At 37.3% G+C, this 18,662-nt stretch overlaps 1 long non-coding RNA gene across 1 annotated transcript in view; it reads right to left on the bottom strand.

Moving 5' to 3' along the window:
• The window catches only part of LOC140623370 (uncharacterized), a 64,168-nt gene that overhangs the window by 35,375 nt on the left and 10,131 nt on the right, over nt 1-18,662 (bottom strand). The window contains exons 2-3 of the long non-coding RNA XR_012023000.1: nt 17,679-17,744; nt 15,079-15,172 (exon numbers count right to left, since the gene is read on the bottom strand). This is a non-coding gene — a long non-coding RNA (uncharacterized lncRNA). The remainder of the gene's footprint in view (nt 1-15,078; nt 15,173-17,678; nt 17,745-18,662) is intronic.

Here is an 18,662-nt window from a genome sequence, read left to right as displayed (position 1 = left end):
TGCTGTAGCTATAAAGCACAGTTTGTGTCCTAAACCTAAAAGGACAGTCCCAGAGCCTCATGGACAAGAAATGTACCATTCACTGTAAATTATATTATAATTATAAATTATATTATATTTCTTAAAAAAGATTATTATGTACAATATTCTGAGATGAAAGGATGAATCAGGATTTCCAGGATTCTTTAGATGAAGCAAACAGCTTTATTTATTATTATTTTTTTTAGCAAACAGTTTTATGAAAGCAGACTGCTAATTCAAGATGCTGAGGAACATAGGAATGAATAAATTGATGAAGGAAAATTTAGTAGTTATCGGTTTGAAATATTGGTAATACTTAATGATCTCTTTTTCTGATATTAAGAAACCTTTTTCCTTAAGCTATCAATATCCCACAAGTTAGTAAATAGTATTTTTGCTTAAATGAAAATATTTTGAAATATCTGATTCTCATTGAACATCCCCTGACCCATAAATTCAGAAACTGAGTCATTTGTCTCTTAATGCCAATATTGTTACCTTCATGTGTCCAATAAGACTAATCTTGGGCAGCCTGGGTGGCTCAGCGGTTTAGTGCCACCTTCGGCCCATGGTGTGATCCTGGAGACCCGGGATTGAGTCTTGCATCGATCGGGCTCTCTGCATGTAGCCTGCTTCTCCCTCTGCCTGTGTCTCTGCCTCTCTCTGTGTCTCTCATGAATAAATAAAGAAAATATTAAAAAAAAAAGAAAGACTCTATTCTCATTATTATTAGGATAAAACTGGTAAATCATTTGGGCAACCAAGGCCTTCTCTGGACTGTCATCTTTGAAATGAGTCTCACCGAGTTAGGTGTGACAAGTCATTTCTACAGAACTAAGGTTCACTTATAGATTCCAAATCTACGAAGGCCGCCTGGTAATACTGGCCTGGTAAGTCTTACAAGTTCAAGCTTTACAGGTAGTGAGGAAGTTACTTATGCAGAGACCAAGAACCTTAGCAAATCTGGGGGACTTCAAGAAAAGAAGAACTCATCCAATTTATAGAAGTACCAGTGAAATCTGGTAGAGTTAGTTTCCTAGACTTGGTTTCCTAGCCTCAGGACAGCTAGTAATAGAGGTTTATAAAAGTCTATTCTAATTCCTTATAAAAATGTTCAGACAGAAAAGCAAATTGAAGGTGATCTATTTGTTTAATACCTTTGTTGTATCTATATAAGCTGCACCAGCACTTTTTATATCAAGAATAATTTCTTTGAGATTATTACAACCACCAGGGGCAAGGACTGTCCTCAACAAGTATGAAGTACGTTGAAATGGACAAAAATAAATATCACTAGGTGTCCTGTCCGATACACTCTTTCAGATTATCCAGTGCTACAGCGGTTTGCATCTCTCGTTGTATTCCAGCTATTTTAAATTCTTAAATTTTAGAAAATTTAAAATAACACAAATGATTCTTTCCCACAGAAATTCAAAATAAATTTTGTCTGGTGGAATATAATTGATTATTGCCCGTTAGACACCGGTCAGTTTTGCATGTATTTGTAAATTCCTTTCAGAAATAATAATGTAATTTCTGGTTACATATTTATCTGTTGCTTTGAACTGCTGTAACATCATACTGGTCTCCTCATTAATTAATATGTTAAATAATATTTTTGATGTGTTCATTTATATTTGTATGCGATCAAGCCTTTACCTTATCTTCAAAAAAAATACAAAGCAGGGCAGCCCGGTGGCTCAGCATGCCACCTTCAGCCCAGGGCGTGATCCTGGAGACCCGAGATTGAGTCCCAAGTCAGGCTCCCTGCATGGGGCCTGCTTCTCCCTCTGCCTCTCTCTCTCTGTCTGTCTGTCTGTCTGTCATGAATAAATAATAAATAAAATTTTTTAAAAATAAAAATAAATAATTAAAAAACCAAAAAGTTATACCATTAGGAAGGCTGACCCAGACTCCAGAGCCTGGAAGATTCAAGGATTGCCAAGGTAAAGGAAAGCAGCAACTACACTTTATAACACTTTACAGATCTCTGGGTCCCTTACACCACTTTACCATTTTACTTTCAGGCAATGACTTTCAAACATGTTTTCAGGAACACACTATGTATGAAAGGCAAAGGGATGAAAATCATGATAAAACAACCTACCCTGGATCAAACTTTTACAAGAAAAAGGCCACATTTTTTAATGTTTTTCTGACATCTTTAGCAACTAAAAATATAAAACTAAATAAAAATATAATGTTTTGGGTCACCCGGATGGCTCAGTTGGTTAAGCATTTGCCTTTGGCTCAGGTTGTGATCCCAGGGTCCTGGGATGGAGTCCTGCATCCAGCTCCCCGCTCAGCAGATTGCCTGCTTCTCCCTCTGCCTCTGCCGCCCCACAGCCTGCTGTGTGCTTGCGCACTCTCTGTCTCTCAAATAAATAAATAAAATCCTTAAAAAAAAATGCAATGTCTTTAAGAATCACAGTATTCCATTGGTTAATTTCTGCCATTTGTGTGCTACATTAGAACCAAAAAAATTTTTTTAATAATTTAAAATAGAATGTCAAGAAATAAAGCAATTGTGATTTCTTTTATCTTACAAAAAGCTAAATGATATATGAAATCCATTTGGATTAAGCCTAAGAAATTTAGTGGCAGCTTTGATGAGATATGAGTAAAGGACTTCCTAATAGCCAGACAGCTGGAGCCATGAGTCAGCTTCACCTTCCAATTCTTTTTCTGCAGAAAAAATGAAAATGACAGCATCTCTGGGAGAAGTCATAAATTAAGCTACACTGTTATTTAAATCACCATGTGAATGAAATTTTTCAGAAAGAATTTTTAAAGCAGAGAACAGAGAACAGTGAATGTACAGTATGAGGAAAAGAATCATGACAGAAAGAGCCCAAAAAGATAAAATTCTGCTACTTTATAGTTGGTCCCTTAATAACAACCACTTTTACTTTGGACAGAAAATAAAATATGTGTTTCCAAAAGTCCAAGTTTCCAAGGCAAGAAGCCATATGATGGTAGAAAGGGATAGTGGCCTGATATAAGTGATTCAAACTTAAAGCCTCACAGCTACCCAAAAGGGATCTTGGGGCAGTCCAATGAGATAATGTATTTCAAAGCACTTGGCATGTAATAAATGCTTGTTGTTTTCCTAATTTTATGAATGGTATTAATGGAGAAAGAGAAAGAAAACAATAAATACATGAAGAAAAGAATAATTCAAATTAGACACACTAAACAAAAGTCTGATCTGTGGATTTCTGAAATTTATTTGTAAAACTGAAAAAACATATAGGAAGAGTATTTCCTATAATACTAGATACATAATACTAGATACATATAAATCTGAAGATTTATAATAATTACTCTGCCTTCTGAAATTTCTTTAAAAAGTTCTAGATAGTCACATATAAATGTTTTAAGTGAATAAAAAGCTGAACAATGTTACTGGAAATCTAAAACGTGCTATTTTTCTTCCCATTATATTAATGTTCTCAGCTGAAGCTGAAAAACAATAGCATGTCTTTCTTCCAGACTACAAATTACAGCAAAGTCTTATAACTACAACATAAGGCCATTATAGAAACGTTGACACCTGAATAATAGCAAGACAGCTCAGCATAGCTATATTTAGGCAGTAATAACATTAGACTGTGCCTATTTCAGCAAAACTCTTCATATTGTTCTTTTCTTATCTCCAAATTGAATGGACTTGACCCCTGCTTTTATTTTAGTAGTTGGGCTGTCTCTATGCCTATAAAATACATATATATACATAGCCACAGATATATCTTATTTTTATATTTCCACACAATTTATTATGTGGGAAATAAAATAACTATTTTTAATGAAGTTCATTTGAATATGAAAGTTTAGAGGGGAAAATATAAACATAATTTTATCTTGGTGCTATTTTAGAAATGTTATTTGTTAAGATCCCAACAGTTAAAATATAGAGTGGTATAAAGACAGTCTCTTCAATAAATGGTGTTGAGAAAACTGGACAGCTACATGCCAAGGAATTAAATTGAAACTCTTTCTTACACCATACACACACACACAAAAACCTCAAAATGGATTAATAACCTAAATTCAAGGCCTGAAACCATTAAAATCTTGAAAGAAAACAAGGCAGTAATCTCTTGGACATTGGCCTTAGCAACATTTTTCTAGATGTGTCTGCTCAGGCAAGGGGGAAAAAGCAAAATAAGCTATTGGGAGTACATCAAATTAAAAAGCTCTGGCACAATGAATAAAATCATCAATCAAAAGAAAAGGAACATATTGAATGGGAAGAAGGTATTTGCAAATGACATAAATACCCAATGTGTATTTAAAAATTCATACTACTAAATGCCAAACAAATAATGATTTAAAAATAGGCAGAGGACCTGAATAGACATTTTTCCAAAGACATACAAGTAGCAGACACATGAAAATAGTCCCAGCATCACTAATCATCAGGGAACGTAAATCAAAACCACAATGAGACACCACCTTACACCAGTCAGAATGGTTAGTATCAAAAAGACAAGAAATAACAAATGTTGGCAAAGATGTAGGGAAAAGGGAACTCTTGGGCACTGTTGGTGGAGATGTAAATTGGTGCAGCCATGATGGAAAACAGTATGGAGGTTCCTCAAAAAATTAAAAATAAAAATACAACATAATATAGTAATTCCACTGCTGAGTACCCAAAGAAAACAACACCAACTCAAAAAGATATATATGCACCCCTATGTTAATTGCAGCATTATTCATAAGAGCCTAGATATGAAGCAACCCACGTGTTCAGTGATGGGCTCATGGACAAATAAGAAGGAGGTAGATACATACAATGGAATATTACTTAGCCATAAAAATAACAAAATCTTGCCATTCACAACAAGGATGGACCTAGAGCCTATCTCGCTAAGTGAAACAAATCAAAGAAAGGTATAAACCATATGATTTTATTTCTATGTAGAACAGGAATGAAAAGCATAGGGAATATACTCAATATTATTATAATAACTTTGTACAGTGACAATAATTATACTTTTCATGCTGAGCATTGCATAATGTACAGAATTGCTGAATCACTGTTATATATCTGAGACTAATAGAGCATTGTATGTCAACTATACTCTGATAAAAAATAAACAAAAAATAAAAGAATTTCAAAACAGCTGAAATTCAAATTAAAAGGTTACACTACACTGAGCTAAGAGGCTGGAGAAATGAGAGCATAGGAGATGACAGCCAGGTGTATGGTGTTCCTTTTCAGGTGAATAAAATGTCCTAAAGTTGATTGTAGGTGAGGTTGTAATAAATATGAATATATTAAAAACCACTGAATTGTACACACTATATAGGTACTTGAAAGAGGTGTTGGGCGCCCAGGTGGCTCAGGTCATGACCCCGGGGTCCCGGGATCGAGTCCCACGTCCGGCTCCCGCATGGAGCCTGCTTCTCCCTCTGCCTGTGTCTCTGCCTCTCTGCCTCTCATGAATAAATAAAATATTTTTTTTAATTTTTATTTATTTATGATAGTCGCAGAGACAGAGAGAGGCAGAGACACAGGCAGAGGGAGAAGCAGGCTCCATGCAGGGAGCCCGACGTGGGACTCGATCCCGGGACTCCAGGATCGCGCCCTGGGCCAAAGGCAGGTGCTAAACCGCTGCGCCACCCAGGGATCCCCAATAAAATCTTTTTTTTTTTTTAAAGAAAAGAGGTGTCAATTATATCTCAATAAAGTTGTTTTTAAGACTCTAAAAAAAGGAGGGCGAGGCAAGCCGGGGGAAGCAGGGTCTTCGCCGCCCCCCATCACCTGGACGCCGGTCACAGCATCCTGGACACCCGCGAGCCCCGAGGGGTAAAGGGAGGCCGGACAGTCCAGGGGGAAGGGCGTCCGCCCCTGACCAGGAGGAAGGCGGAGAAAATAAAAGAAAACAGAATCAAGTGGAGGAGGGGGGCGGGGAGCCTGGGGACAGGAGGCGGGGGTGCACCTGCGTGGGGAGGAGGGAGGGAGGGAAGGGGGAAGGGTGAGGGGCACAGGACGGCGGGGACCCTCCTGCTGAGGGGGTGGGGTAGGGGGCGGAGTGGGGTAGGAGGGGGGAGGGCACAGGATGGGGGTGCGGCCCCTCCTGCCGTGGGGAGGCACAGGAAGGCGGGGATGCCCCTGCCGCCAGGCTCCCCCGAGCTGTGCAGGTCAGCGCCCCCCGCCCCCCAGCACCCAGGCCAGTGCGGACCGGGTGCTGCGGTGGGTACTGGGGGAGCTGACTCCAGAGCTGGGGAGCTGGCCGTGGCCACTGGTGTTCCTCCTGTGTCACCCTGTGCCTGGGGTGGGGGGACGCAGGGGACAGGGGCTCACGGGGTCAACAGCTCCCACTGACCCCAGAACCCGGCAGGGGCGGGGCAGCTCCCCCAGGTGCACACACCTGAGAGTCAGCACAGCAGCCCTTCCCCCAGAGACCAGCTGGAAGGACAGGGAGGAGCAAGTTCTGGACCCAGCAGCGCTGGAAAGCTCCAGGGGAAGTCGAGGGATTTACAGTATATAGAACTAGAGGGTTCCCCCCCCCCCTTTTTTCCCTTTTTCCAGTACAACTCCTTTTTATATCCGGCTAAAAATTTCCAATATTTTTTGTTTTCCCACCTTAACTACAATATTTTACCACCTCTTCATTTTTAAGGTTCTTCCTTTTTGACTTTGAGATTTCTACAATTACAGGTCCTAGATACATTTTCCACTTCTAGATTCCCTTCAACATACTCAATTTAATTTTGGGAGATAGACAAGATATGGTTCTTTGTTTTGCTTTTGTTTTCTCTCCCTCCTTTTGTTCTGCAATGGCGGAAGTTAATACCTTCTAAATCATGACCAGCAGCACCCAGAGCCAAGTGGGACACCGTGCTGGTTCCTTCTGTGAGATCATATACCCTCTTCATTCCCATTCTGACCCCCTCTTTTATCTCATTTATGTTTTCGTGGTCAATGTTGGGGCTTTCCACAAGTATTACTGGTTTATATAAATTTGGGACTGAGCATCTTCTAACTTACAGAACTTAATACATTCAGAACCAAGGGGATCACACTCGAGGACCCCTCTACATTCTCCCTCTACTACAACTTCGTCATCACCACCATCTCCCAGGCCCCTCCTTTTTTCCTTTTTTTATTCTTTTTTTCCTCTTTTGCTTTTTCCTCTTCCTTTTTTTCTTTTTTCTTTTTATTTTTTTTTATTCTGCTCTGATCTTTGTTTTCATTTTCTGGTCTCTGACCTCATCAGAATCATCTAGGGTGAAATTTACTAAGGTCGTGTGGTTGATATTCTTGACTCAGTCCACTCATACAGCCACTCTGCACTGTGGAAAATGACCAGAAAGAAGAACTCACCACAAAAGAAAGTTCAGAAACAGTACTCTCTCCCACAGAGTTACAGAATTTGGATTACAATTCGATGTCAGAAAGCCAAATCAGAAGCACAATTATAAAGCTACTGGTGGCTCTGGAAAAAAAGCATTAAGGATTCAAGAGACTTCATGACTGCATAATTTAGATCTATCAGGCTGAAATTAAAAATCAATTAAATGAGATGCAATCCAAACTGGAGGTCCTAATGACAAAGGTTAATGAAGTAGAAGAAAGAGTGAGTGACATAGAAGACAAGTTGATGGCAAGGAAGGAGCTGAGGGGAAAAAAAGAAAAACAATTAAAAGACCACGAGGAAAGGTTAAGGGAAATAAATGATAGCCTCAGAAGGAAAAATCTACGTCTAATTGGGATTCCAGAAACTACAGAGGGACAGAGGACCAGAAAGCATATTTGAACAAATCATAGCTGAGAACTTCCCTAATTTGGGGAGGGAAACAGGCATTCAGATTCAGAAGATGGAGAGGTCTCCCCCTAAAATCAATAAAAACCATTCAACACTTCAACATTTAACAGCAAAACTTGTAAATTCCAAAGATAAAGAGAAAATCCTTAAGCAGCAAGAGACAAGAGATCCCTAACTTATATGGGGAGAAATATTAGATTAACAGCAGAGCTCTCCACAGAGACCTGGCAGGTTAGAAAGGGCTGGCAGGATATATTCAGGGTCCTAAATGAGAAGAACCTGAAGCCAAGTATATTTTATCCAGCAAGGCTCTCATTCAGAATAGAAAGAGAGATAAAGGACTTCCAGGATGGGCAGAAACTGAAAGAATATGTGACCACCAAACCAGCTCTGCAAGAAATATTAAGGGGGACTCTGTAAAAGAAAGAGGACGTCCAAAGAAACAATCCACAAGAACAGGGATGAAGAGGCATTACGATGACACTAAATTCATATCTTTCAATAGTTACTCTGAACATGAATGGGCTTAATGATCCTATCAAAAGGTGCAGGGTTTCAGACTGGATAAAAAAGCAAGACCCATCTATTTGCTGTCTACAAGAGACTCATTTAGACCTAAGGACACCTCCAGCCTGAAAATGAAAGGGTAGAGAACAATTTAGCATTCAAATGGTCCTCAGAAGAAAGCTGGGATAGCAATCTTCATATCAGATAAATTAGAGTTTATCCCAAAGACTGTAGTAAGAGGTGAAGAGGGACACTCTATCATACGTAAAGGGTCTATGCAACAGGAAGACCTAACAATAGTGAATATTTATGCCCCTAATGTGGGAGCTGCCAAGTATATCAATCAATTAATAACCAAAGTTAAGACATACTTAAATAATGCACTAATACTGGAAGACTTCAACACAGCACTTTCTGCAAATGACAGATCTTCTTAGCAGAACATCACCAAAGAAACAAGGGCCTTGAATGATATACACTGGACCAAACGTATTGCACAGATATATACAGAACTTTACATCCAAACGCAACTGGATACACATTCTTCTCAAGCGCACATGGAACTTTCTCCAGAATAGACCACATACTGGGTCACAAATCAGGTCTCAACTGATACCAAAAGACTGGGATTGACCCCTGCATATTTTCAGACCACAATGCTTTGAAACTAGAACTCAATCACAAGAAGAAATTTGGAAGAAACTCAAACACATGGAGATTAAACAGCAACCTGCTAAAAGATTAAAGGGTCAACCAGGAAATTAGAAGAATTAAAAGATTCATGGAAACTAGTGAGAATGAAGATACAACCGTTCAAAATCTTTGGGATACAGCAAAAGCAGTCCTAAGAGGGAAATACACCGCATACAAGCATCCCTCAAAAAATTGGAAAAAATTCAAATACACAAACCAACCTTGAACCTGCAGGAACTGGAGAAAGAACAGTAAATAAAACCTACACCCAGCAGAAGAGAGATAATAAAGATTCGAGCAGTCTCAATGAAACAGAGACCAGAGGAACTGTGGCACAGATCAACAAAACCAGGAGTTGGTTCTTTGAAAGAATTAGTAAGATAGATAAACCATTAGCCAGCCTTATTAAAAACAAAAGAGAAGGGCAGCCCCGGTGGCTCAGCAGTTTGGCGCTGCCTTCGGCTTGGGGTGTGATCCTGGGGACCAGGGATCGAGTCCCACGTCGGGCTCCTGCTTCTTCCTCTGCCTGTGTCTCTGCCTTTCTCTCTCTCTGTCATGAATAAATAAATAAAATATTTTTAAAAATAAATAAATAAATAAATTTATTTTAATAAAATAAATAAAATATTTAAAAAAAACAAAAGAGAAAAGACTCTAATAAAATCACAAATGAAAAAGGAGAGATCACAGCCAATACCAAGGAAATACAAAGTATTTTAAAAACATATTATGAGCTGCTATACACCAATAAATTAGGCAATCTAGAAGAAATGGACGCATTCCTGGAAAGCCACAAACTGCCAAAACTGGAACAGGAAGTAATAGAAACCTGAACAGACCAATATCCAAGGAGGAAATTGAAGCAGTCATCAGAAACCTCCCAAGACACAAAAGTCCAGGCCCAGATGGCTTCCCAGGGGAATTCTATCAAACATTTAAAGGAGAAACAATATCTATTCTACTAAAGCTGTTCTGAAAGATAGAAAGAGATGGAGTACTTCCAAACTCATTCTATGAGGCATCACCTTGATTCCAAAACCAGACAAAGACCCCACCAAAAAGGAGAATTATAGACCAATATCCCTGATGAACACAGATGCAAAAATTCTCAACAAGATATTAGCCAATAGGATCCAACAGTACATTAAAAAATTATTCACCGTGACCAAGTGGGATTTATTCCCAGGATGCAAGGCTGGTTCAACACTTGCAAAACAATCAATGTGATAGATCATATCAACATAAGAAAAAACAAGAACCATATGATCATCTCAATAGATGCAGAGAAAGCATTTAATAAAATTCAACATCCATTCCTGATCAAAACTCATCAGAGTGTAGGAATAAACAGGGAATATTCCTCAGCAGCTTAAAAGCCATCTACAAAAGGCCCACAGCAAATATCATTCTCAATGGGGAAACATTGAGATCCTTTCCCCTAGGATCAGGAACAAGACAGGGATGTCCACTCTCACCACCGCTATTCAACATAGTACTAGAAGTCCTAGCCTCAGTAATCAGACAACAAAAAGAAATAAAAGGCATTCACATTGTCAAAGAAGAAGTCAAAATCTCCTTCTTCACAGATGACATGATACTGTACAGAGAAAACTCAAAAGACCACCCCAAGATTGCTAGAACTCATACAGCAATTCGGCGTGTGGCAGGAGACAAAATCAATGCCCATAAATCAGTGGCATTTCTATAAACTAACAATGAGACTGAAGAAAGAGAAATTAAGGAGTCAATCCCATTTACAAGTGCACCCTAAAGCATAGGATACCTAGGAATAAACCTGACCAAAGAGGTAAAGGATCTATACCCTAAAAACTACAGTACACTCCTGAAAGAAATGGAGGAAGACACAAAGAGATGGAAAAATATTCCATGCTAATGGATTGGAAGAATTAATATGTGAAAATGTCAATGCTACCCAGGGCAATAGACACATTTAATGCAATCCCTATCAAAATACCATGGACTTTTTTCAGAGAGTTGGAACAAGTCATCTTAAGATTTGTGTGGAATCAAAAAAGACCCCAAATACCAGGGGAATATTAAAAAAGAAAACCAGAGTCAGGGGCATTACAAGCGTGATTATGATGGATTTCAAGCTGTACTACAAAGCTCTGATCATCAAGACAGTGTGGTCCTGGCACAAAAATAGACACATGGATCAATGGAACAGAATAGAGAATCCAGAAATGAGCCCTCAACTCTATGGTCAACTAATATTCGACAAAGCAGGAAAGACTATCCACTGGAAAAAGGACAGTCTCTTCAATAAATGGTGCTGGGAAAATTGGACATCCACATGCAGAAGAATGAAACTAGACCATTCTCTTACACCAGACACAGAGATAAACTCAAAATGGTTGAAAGATTGAAATGTGAGACAAGAATCCATCAAAATCCTAGAGGAGAACACAGGCAACATGTTGGCCAATGGAATTTAAATTTTAAAAAATGATAAAAAATTAGTTGAGGGCATAAAAGATTTTATTTATTTATTTATTTATTTTTATTTATTTATTTATTTATTTATTTATTTATTTATTTGAGAGAGAGAGAGAGGCAGAGACACAGGCAGAGAGGGAAGCAGGCTCCCATGCAGGGAGCCCAATGTGGGACTCGATCCCAGGACCCCAGGATCACACCCTGAGCCAAAGGCAGATGCTCAGCCACTAAGCCACCCAAGTGCCCCGAGGGCATAAAAGATCTAAACAGCACATTTTAACATGCTTGATCTAATGTCCATATATAAAATCTTCACCTCAATTAAAAAATCCACTTTTCTCTCTAGTACACACGGACCATTTAAAATACCCTACATGCGGAGCAACTGGGTATCTCAGTTAAAATACTAGGCTGTTCAAAGCCTCTGCCTTTGGCTGGGTCATGGTCCCAGGATCCACATATTTCTCTATTCAGAGGAGGAAGAGATTAATTCTGATTTGTGATGAAGTGAGGGAGGAAATAGCTTTGAAATGTAAGTAGGATTTGAATATGCGTAGACGGGAAGAAGGGATGGGAGTGTATTTAACATAGATAGTAAATGTTCTAGTTAGAACACAGACCAAGGAGGAAGAGAAGGCCTCAAAAATGACTGGGTGACAAATTGCCGAAGTCGTAATGAGAATTAGGCTCCAAGAAACTTGCTTAGGAAATTATTTTTTTTAAAGATTTTATTTATTTATTCATGAGAGACACAGAGAGAGAGAGGCAGAGACCCAGGCAGAGGGAGAAGCAGGCTCATGCAGGGAGCCCGACGTGGGACTTGATCTCAGGTCTCCAGGATCACGTCCTGGGCTGAAGGTAGACGCTAAACCGCTGAGCCACCCAGGGATCCCCCCCAGGAAATTATTTCTCTAGACAAAGCAGGAGGTAATGAAGGTCTGAGCTATTATTGGAGAGCAATTACTTTTATAAAATACTAGGACTTAAAAATGTATCTGCCATTCAACTTCACTTAACCCTTAGTCATATTCCTTCCTTTTTCTGTCTCCCAACTTCACCTTCCTTTCAGTGTCCAACAACTCCAAGCTACACCACCCACACTGCACAGAGGGTATTAATCCCACAGAATGGCTGCAGTCTAAAACCTGGTTCCCTACCAGATCTTCCAGAATACAAACCTGCCAATCAAAAAAAAAAAGGTCTACCCAGATGCATCTGCAAACCACGAGGCAGACAGTCACCAAAACCCAATCATGCTGGCACCTTGATCTCAGATTTCTGGCCACCACAATTGTGAGAAATAAATTTCTATTGTTCACAATCCACCCAGCCTATGGGTTTCTTGCTATATAGCAGCCTGAGTTAAGACACTACATTTCTTCCTATCTCAGTGATTCTCCAAATTTCAGTACTCTTAATTCTTTCTTTCAGTTTATTCAGTGCAGTATAAAAACACCTTTAGTATACGGAAAAATATTAAGGGCAAAGCTGGATAGACCAAGTACCTACCATGACCATAATGCAATTAAATTAGATATAAATGTTAAAGGATAACGCAAAAACAACAACAACCCCACTCAGGTTAAAGAAGAAATCACAATGGAAAAAAAATGTTTAACTGAGAAATGAACTACAAAATTTGTAAGACGCAGCTAAAATATGTTTGGAAAAATTTAACATTAAATACTGTCTTTTAGAAAAGAAAACTGAAGATCAATGAGATGAAAAACAAAGCTAAAGACTCACATGACCTGATTTCACTTATTATAAAGTTAGTTATCAAGATGGTCTGGTATTCATAAAACATGAAAACATAGATCAATGAAATAAAATAATCCAGAAATTGATCCACACATATATGATCAATTGATTTTTGACAAAGGTGCAAAGGTAATTCAATGGAGAAAGGACAGTCTTTTTAATCCAAGTAGCCCTCACTACGATCAATATACAAAATGTCAGTATCTTTTAATTATGAAATGTATTTGTTCTGATGAGTATTTTGGTTTCATTTTATGAATGCCACATATCCTATCCCATTAGAAAGAATTCAGAATGAATATACCATAAGATTAGGTGAAACTTGGAAGTTGTACTCCAAGGACATCTCTTTAATCCTACTTGTATGGCCTTTGGCAAGTCACTTCTTATTTTCCTCTTATTTTTCTATTTCCTTAGGTTTTCTCTCCCCTTCTCTTAGGTTTTTGTGAGATGAAACATGAAAATACAAATTAAAAATATGATCAGCAAATGTGGAATAATAGAAATGTTCTGATGTTGTTATGGTGGTGGTGGTTTCACAGGTATAAACATCTGTCAAAATCCCTCAATTGTGCACTTTTAAGGATGCAATATATCATTCATAAATTATATCTTAGTAAATAGATTTTAAAAAGAAAAATGTAGAGGCACCTAGTGGGTACAAAACAATGGATGATTTGTTCTTGTATCCCCTGCTTTTCCACTTTATTAACTTGACAGGAAAAACACTTAGTCACTATTTCCCATAGGAAAACCTCTAAGAACATCTTGAAATAATCATGAGATTATTTCTCTGCCTCCTCTCTTCCATACTAAACCTCAATATTTTTCACTTTTCCTATGAATTTCACTTTAGAAAGATCTTAAATCTAGATTCTATACCTCTCATTTCAGTTAAAGAATAAAAATAGAGCAATTCATGCACGTGCCACAATATCCTGAGATCCTTAGGTGTTTGCTCCACTAAAGTCCACGGTGTCATTATAGTAATATGCTGCTAATTCATGTATTAAAAGAGGATTATTAGGACACCTGGGTGGCTCAGTTGGTTGAACGTCTGCCTTTGGCTCAGGTCATACCTCAGGGTCCTGGAATCAGCCCCGTGTCGGGCTTCCTGCTCAGCAGGGAATCTGCTTGTCCCTCTCCCTCTGCTCCTCCCACTCCCACTTATGCTTGCTCTTGCTCTCTTTCATAAAATTTTTTATCTTAAATAAATAAATTAATAGAGGTTTATTATGTCCCTCTTAAATTGCACTCAACCAAACTCAAAAGAAGCCAGCTAAATAAGTACTATTTTCAAGTCTTTTATTGATGTGGCTACGTATATACTCCCAATGTGAATCATTTTATTTAAAACAATAGTAGCTGGGACAGCCTTCTTTTTTTACTTGATGACACCCTTAGAAAAACCTAATGCTTTTCTTTTTAATATATCAAACGTAAACTTTGGTACCAACACAGCTATCATGTATTTATGTATTCGAAACCCAGAGCAAAACGTCTCGTGTTGGACTTTTTTACACTAGTGAATTATCTGTTTTGTCAGTAATATTATTAAACACAGAGTGTCTTCCCTAAATTGCTAAAATCATACAGAGTTCACTGAAATGAACATTGTAAAAATTGTAAAAATCGGACTAGGCTTGAAACTACCACCAGTTTTCAAAACAAACACTTTGAGCAAAACTGATTTGCTACTTTGTTTTTTGTTTTAAAAGTATAATCTCGTTCTATGTAACTATGAAGAGAATTCCTCATATTTTTTCATCTTATACTTTTTGTTCAATATTTACCACTTCTCAAAGAAGTTAGTAGACGATAAAAAATAAAATTACCCTTCCCCACCTCAGTCCATTTCACTTACCTACTAAATGGGCTGGGAATAGTAGGTATCACTTAACAAATCCCTCCATTCAGGCAAAATGACCTGTGATTGGGACCACAGGGCTCTTCGTGATCTAAACACATACATAAATGAAATAAGAGCAAATTAAATTGTTCTAATAAGGTAAGTAGAAGGACTAAGTATCTTAGAAGTAGTGATTCTAAAGATTAGAATGAAGAATTGTTTCTCAACATGAAGAACTTAATCTTATTTCTTATTTGATAAACAGGGACTTCTGTCCCTTTGAGGGAAAAATTGATCTGTCTTAAGGATGTGGCCATTAGCTATAACAGATTTATAGGCTATATTACAGAAATAGGGAATCTCTATATTCATTAGATTTTTAAAAGGTGAATAGGATCTTAAATAGCAGTCTTTCTCATTTCATACTGATATTCTGCAGCTTTGTCTAGAGCTTCTCTGTTCCAAAGGTGTATTTAAATTCTTATCTTTCCTATTAGGTCCCAAATTCATTAAGTTCTGAAACTGCTATGGGAAAATGATCTATGTAATTGAGATAAATTCTGATTTCCAAAATTTATTTTTAAATATTCCTATATATGAAAAATTTATTTTTATTTTATTTTTTAAAAGATTTTGTTTATTTAATCATGAAAGACACAGAGAGAGAGGCAGAGACATAGACAAAGGGAAAAGAAGGCTCCCCACAGGGAGCCAGATGAAGGACTCGATCCCATGACCCCAGGATCACCACCTGAGCCAAAGGCAGACCCTCAACCACTGAGCCACCCAGGCACCCCTATCTATGGTCATTTTAAAACCAAAAAACAAAACAAAACAAAACAAAACAAAAAAACAACAAAAAAAAACAAAACCCAGGGACGCCTGACTGGCATGCGACTCCTAGCTGGCTAAGTTGGTAGGGTATGTGACTCTTGACCTCAGGGTTCTGGGTTCAGGCCCCATGTTGGGTGTAGAGATTATTTAAGAATAAAATCTTTAAAACAACAACATAAAAAAAGTAATCTTACAAGGTTTTGATATGCAAGAAGATTTTAGGTAATAGCTGGTAATTGAAAAGACATTAATGTTCTAAAGTAAAATTAAAAACCTAGTCATTGCTTGATATGCAGCCAAAACTTTCAGAATACTGAAAAAAATAAACTTCCATTTCTCTTTTGCTTGCTTTCTCTTCCCCCTTCTTTCTCCATCCTTTACATCCTTCTTTACCTTTGATCTTTTCCTGTATCCTTCCTTATCTCTTTGCCTTCCTTGTCTCCTGGGTACCTCTCTCCTTCCTTCCAACCTGCATGTCCTTCCCTCAATCTTATCTTTTAAAATCCTTTTTCTTTCATTTCTGGTCACCAAAACCATTATATAGAAAAATTCATAGATAACCATAGAATTTACAGAGTCATTATACTACTGTTTATAATTAGAAAAGCAGATTGTTGACTACTTAATCTTTTGGCCTTGAAGGGAGAATTACATTGCTTTAGAACTGCACATTGTTGGTTCCTACTTGTCTGTCTAGAAAATGACCTAAAATCATCTTATGTGAAGGAGAAAATGGCTTTACTCAAATTTGGCATTAAAAAAAAATTCTAGCATTTATTTGCCACTAAATATCAACACTTTTTAAAATATAATTGTTAACGAGCCAGGTGTCTCCACAGCCAGAATTTAAAATTCTTAAGTGTTCCTTTTACTAAGATATGATAATAATCTGTTTCACCAAGACATTAAAACTGTACAGTTATAAAAATGTGAAGAGGAAAACAGAATTATAAAATCTTAAGTGGAAAAAAAGAAAGTAAACCAAGCAGAACTAATTCTTCTAGATTTTTCCTTTTTTACACAATGGCATGCCTCTTTACAATCAAACAACTTTTAATAAGATAATGCTTACCATTTTTCAGTAATAATTTGGTTAATAAATAAAATCTCAATTAACATTACATCAAAATCATGGGAATCATCACAGGGTTTTCCAGTGAGGATGGAGTATAATTTTATCATAGAATGCTTCCTGTAGCTGAAATTAATGCCCTTATTTTTAACTGGGTTATAACCAGCCAGGTCTCAACATCTGGTATTTTAGCTGTAAAGAATGCTCATCTAAAAAAAAAAATGCTCATCTAATTTGAGTCACTATCTCCGAATTTGTTATCTTGATTTCACCTACTCTTTGTAAAGTTGATATCAGATACAGAGTAAGCTAGAATTTGTCAATTTGTAAAAAGCAAATAATTTTATAGTTAAGTCTAAAATAAAATAGTTTCATGCTATAAAAGGTTATCTCTCAAAACCAAAACATTTCAGATTTTATTTTTTTATTTTTATTTTTCTTATTTTTTTATAAATTTATTTTTTATTCGTGTTCAATTTGCCAACATATAGAATAACACCCAGTGCTCATCCCGTCAAGTGCCCACCTCAATGCCCGTCACCCAGTCACCCCCACCCCCCGCCCACCTACCCTTCCACCACCCCTAGTTCGTTCTGAAACAATTTTAAATAGGGAAAAATATATCTTTGTGTTAATACACTTTTTGCGAGGTATTGTTCTATTTCTATGTGACACACACTGACAAAAGTATAAATTTACAAAAAGTTACCTGTTGACATCCTAATTTTTAAATAGTTTCATTCTTGATCAAAAATTTAGGGTTGAAAAACAGCACCTAAAATTAATAATTTAGGAGAAATTATCTTTTGAAAGCATTATAAAATTCAAATAGGGCATCTATTTTTTTTAGATACTTACTACATATCAATAAAAAAATCTGAACATAGAAAACTAAAAAATCAACATTAAGCAGTATAAACACACTAAATATAAGTCATTGCCTAAGTAACATAATCTTAAATCTCCCTGCAGAGAAGTCAAGCTTTATTTTTAATAAACATTAATGTAGTAAAAATTCTATATAAAAGATATGACTCAGTAAATGAAACTGAATGCAGGTAGATTGCAGGCCAGGATGCGTGGCTTTTTACTTTTTCATAAAGCCTATTTGTACTCTGACTTTTAAACAGTCTTGGTTTTTAAGAACAATTTGTTCATTTATCTATCAACAAAAATGTAGTAAGTGGCCAACTACCTTTAAGAAATAATGGACACAAAACCAAATAATTACAAAAATGTTTTAGGCTGGCTCACGTAAACCATATTTGGACTTACAAAAATGACCATTTCATTCAATTCATCCTAATATAGTCTCATAGAGACCTATATAGCCACTCTCTCTTAGTACACACACACACAAAACAGAGCTTAACTGTTACAAAGAATCAGGGAAAGATTCCAAGAGGAAGTATTATTTGTGCTGAGCCTTGAAGAATGAGCAAGAGTTTGTGAACAGAGATGGATGAACACTCCAGACAGAGGTACCTGCATGTTCAAAGGCACAGAAGAAAAACTGTATTCTTACTGTACTCAGATAATTGCAGGTACATCGCGGGCCAGGATGTGTGCAGGATGTGTGTGTGGAGTGTGTGTGGATTTGCAGGAAGGCAGAATGGTATGGGGAAAGAGTGGCAGGAATAGGTAATGCAAAACAATCAGGGTCCACATGCTAGACTTTATTTTAAAGGCTTAA

Source organism: Canis lupus, chromosome 32 (assembly GCF_048164855.1).
Source record: "Canis lupus baileyi chromosome 32, mCanLup2.hap1, whole genome shotgun sequence".
Taxonomy (NCBI): Eukaryota; Metazoa; Chordata; class Mammalia; order Carnivora; family Canidae; genus Canis; species Canis lupus.
This window is presented reverse-complemented; position numbering and strand designations above follow the sequence as displayed.